General features: G+C 36.3%; 1 pseudogene; it reads left to right on the plus strand.

Moving 5' to 3' along the window:
- Nucleotides 1–1,266: 1,266 nt before the first annotated feature.
- Nucleotides 1,267–1,381, plus strand: LOC114491192 (annotated as a pseudogene).
- Nucleotides 1,382–3,888: the final 2,507 nt, after the last annotated feature.

A 3,888-nucleotide genomic window follows, 5' to 3' on the forward strand; every position in this document is an offset into this window, starting at 1 on the left:
GCATTCTGCCACCACTCTTGGCTCATCTTTTACACACCCTTTGCTCATGTTACTTTGGCTGCCAGTGTTCCACTGAGTTAAGTCCACCTCATTATTCTGGTCCTACTTATCTAACTTTATCCATGGCACCTCTTTTACTCCCCACCTCTAGCATGTTTACTCTTCCCCAGTCAATTCCAGGGTCTTATTTTACCTTCACCTCCAGGTCTCTGTTCATCAGCTTCTCTTCACCTAGAATTTTCTCCTATTTTCTGACATTTAATATTATATTAGTTTCAGGTACACAACATAATGGTTAGACAATTAAATAATTTACAAAGTGATCCTCCCTATAATTCAAGTTATCTTCCTTTGTGTTTTTTTGGATGAGAAATTCAAGGCTAAGAGAAATACAACAATTTTCCTCAAGTTGTACTGCAAACAACTAAGCTGGATTTAAATCTATTCTTCTGATCCTCAAAGGAGTGTTTTCTTTCCTTAGCCACAACTGCTTGTCTCAGAATCAGATTAACACACAATGGAATCCATTGATGGAAACTCAGATTGCATTTGTGTAACACCTGCCTAAGAATAAAATACTCACAGGACAGCATTGGCCCCTGAAGACTGCTTCCCTTAACCTGGACCCAGCAATAGCAAATGATTTTTTAATATGTCCAGCCAAATTAATCTGCAAATTATGGCTTAATTTTAATAGCTTTATATCTGTAGTCCCTTAAAGAAAACTTTAAATTAAAAAAAAAGAAGTGGGATGCCCACAATTTGTTTCAAAGTTATTGAAATTCCTCATTAAAATTCCATCACAGGGGTTTTGGTCCTAATTGTTCTAGGTTTGTACTTTAAGCTGCACCCAAAGTTCCAGCACTGGTTTTTTCTGATTCTAAAAAAGGATAAGATAGCATATGTTCAAGCTGAGCAAGCTACTAGGATGCCAATAGTATGTTTCTGTAAACTTTTGATTATAGATATCCTATGCAAATAGGACTTCTCAGGGTCCTGGCTAATGTTGGTTTTAAATGAGGACATGACCTTTAGTTCAAAGAGATAGCAAAGGTTACTAGACTATTATTCAAAGACTTCTTTAGAGGTCCTCAGACAGCAGAGGTCTGGATTTGTAATCTTGCTGTTAATTTACCGAATAACCAACAGATGTCTTTCTCTGTCTCTGTTTCCTTCTCCAGTTAAGGAAGGTAACAACTATCTCCATTCTCTCAGGCATATCAAAGGATTAAATATGTTGTGAACAGTATTAAAATAGAGTTTATAGTGCTCACTTTGGCAGCCCAGATACTAAAAATTGGACTGATACAGAGAAGATTAGCATGGCACCTGTGCAGGATGTCACACAAATCAATGAAGCATGTGATTAAAAAAAGTTTATATTTTATTACATAACAATCCCATGAATATAATGACATCATGACAGTAGCTAACTTTTACTACAGGTACATACAATGGGAAGCTTTTGTTGCTGTTTTAGTCAGCCTCACTATTTGTCATCACCACATTGATTTTAGTCTGAAAAGCCAGATTCTCAAAAACAGAACCATGAAATTTAATTCAAAATAGTAACACTTGTGGCCCTGACAAATCTTTAAGAATTAGAAACTAGGTAGAAATATGCCTCTGGAAAAATCTTCTCTTTTCTTAGATTTTAGTGTTTCAGCTCCAGAGGCTAGTTGCTATCAGTTGCAGAAGATATGTCAACCTCATTCCAAACTCTGTAGGCTATGAGGAAAAGCTAACAATCTGTGGTGAAGACAGCAACTTCTTTCCACTGTCTTCTCAATAAAAGAAAACCACACATTATACCACATACCAGATATGACTGACCACTCATTCTTTAAAATATTGTTTGCAGTTATGTGAGGTGGAAAGAAAGGTTCAAAGCTAAAGAAGACACAGTGTCTGCCCAGTAGGTATTCATAATCCAGCACAAATTTTTGTACCACCAGTGCCATAGATTGTACTTTATATTTAATAACTGAATTATGTTTCTACCTTTCTTTATTTTTACATGTGGAATGGTGTACAAAGCTTCAGAAGAGAGGTTCTAAAATTTAGGTGTTAGGACTGGCTCTGTCATTGACCAGATTGTTTATCCTCATCTGTAAAATTCCAAGCTTTAAAGTTCTATCCATTCCTGTGACATCAATCAGCTATTGTCACAGGACCTACTTTATGTCAGGCATTGGTCCAGTTCCTTGGTTACCTTAATGACCTAAACAGACACATATTCATGTCCTCTTCTTCTCTTATGTTCTATAGGCCAAAAGACTGATAATAAACAACATAATAATAAATAATATAGCATATTAGATAGCTGTAGTGCTGTGGAATAAAGAGCATAATATAAGGGGGAGACAGGAGATTAGAATGGGGGGAGTTGCAACTTTACAGAGTGATCAGGTGGAACTGAGAAAGTGCCACTTAAGCAAAGACTTGACAATCCTGCCCAGTGCATTCTCAGAGTATTTTTTCCTATGTGGTAAAGGGAAAAGAATTAGAAAATGAGAGGAGGGCTGGAGCAAACACCACAGAAATGGCACAACCACCTGTGACTATTAAGCTTTTGGAATATGGCTAATCCAAGTCGAGAATATTCAGTAAATGTGAAATAGAAATGAGATTTCAAAGAATATAAAGTACCTCATTAATATTGTCATATTGATTGTATGTTGGGCTAAATAAAATATATTTTAAAATTCATTTAACTTGTTTATTTTTATATTTTATTTATTTATATATTTTTGTGGGTTAATAACAGTTTCTTTCTCTCTCAAGTAAATGAAGTATAGAAGTAAATGTTCCAGAACAGATGTGCTGCTCCTTAGTGTTAAAGATCCTGATTCCTTTTCTCTTTGTTGCACTTCCACTTGGGGCATGGACTTTCTGATAGTTCAAGAGGCTGCTTAATTTCCACTTGTGAATTGCAATTAAGAGAAAGGAGAAAGTACAAGAGGCAGATGTACTCCCCCCATCCCTCCTTTAATGAAACTTTTTGGAAGTTGTATAATACACCTCAGTTTTTATCACATTGACCTGTATCTAGTACGTACAGAGTCTGGGAAAAGTGGTAAGTTTCTGAATGGCTATATAGACATCTAAAAATGAGTTATCCTTCTGAGAAAAAGGGAGAATAAATAATGAATTAAAGCAAGCAGTCTTTGCTAGAGTTTAACAAACCCTTTTTCTTGACCTTGCAAATTCTTGTTAAGTGAGATAATAAATGTTAATTTTGTTTGAATGACTATGGTTTGCTGTTTTAACAGATGCACCTTATTTTGTTAGCCTTTTCACTCTATTAATGATGGAAAATATCTTATTATATGGATGAACCATGATTTAGTTAACTTTTTAGTTAATTATGAAAATTTAGAATTTTTTTAATTTTTGCTAAAAAATAGTACAATGATGAGCATTTTGGCTCATTAAACTTGTGATACAGTACATTTCTAAGAACAAAAAGATAAAAAACTATGAACAATAAAATGACAACAAACTCACAGCTATCAACAACTGAACCTAAAAAACAAAAACTAAGCAACTAACTAGAACAGGAACAGAATCACAGAAATGGAGATCGAGGGAGGAACAGAGCAAGGGGCCTGGGTTATCACAACATTCATGAAAACAGGACATCAAAAATTATAGTGGACATTGGAAAACCAGACAGTAAGGAGACTGCTTCAGGATAATAAGGACCCAGGGATCAGCTCGGGGACCAGGGAGGTTGCAGCCCGCAGGCTGGGCACTCCGGGTCTGCCTCAGGGCACCCAGGAGAATGGAGTCTTGGCTCCCTCCCCGGACAATAAGGATTGATAAGCACCAGGGGAGGCCTTGTTGCTTGAAGGCACAGAAAAGGGAGTTAGATTGGGAGACAGTCAC

Source organism: Phyllostomus discolor, chromosome 2 (genome assembly GCF_004126475.2).
Source record: "Phyllostomus discolor isolate MPI-MPIP mPhyDis1 chromosome 2, mPhyDis1.pri.v3, whole genome shotgun sequence".
NCBI classification, from domain to species: domain Eukaryota; kingdom Metazoa; phylum Chordata; class Mammalia; order Chiroptera; family Phyllostomidae; genus Phyllostomus; species Phyllostomus discolor.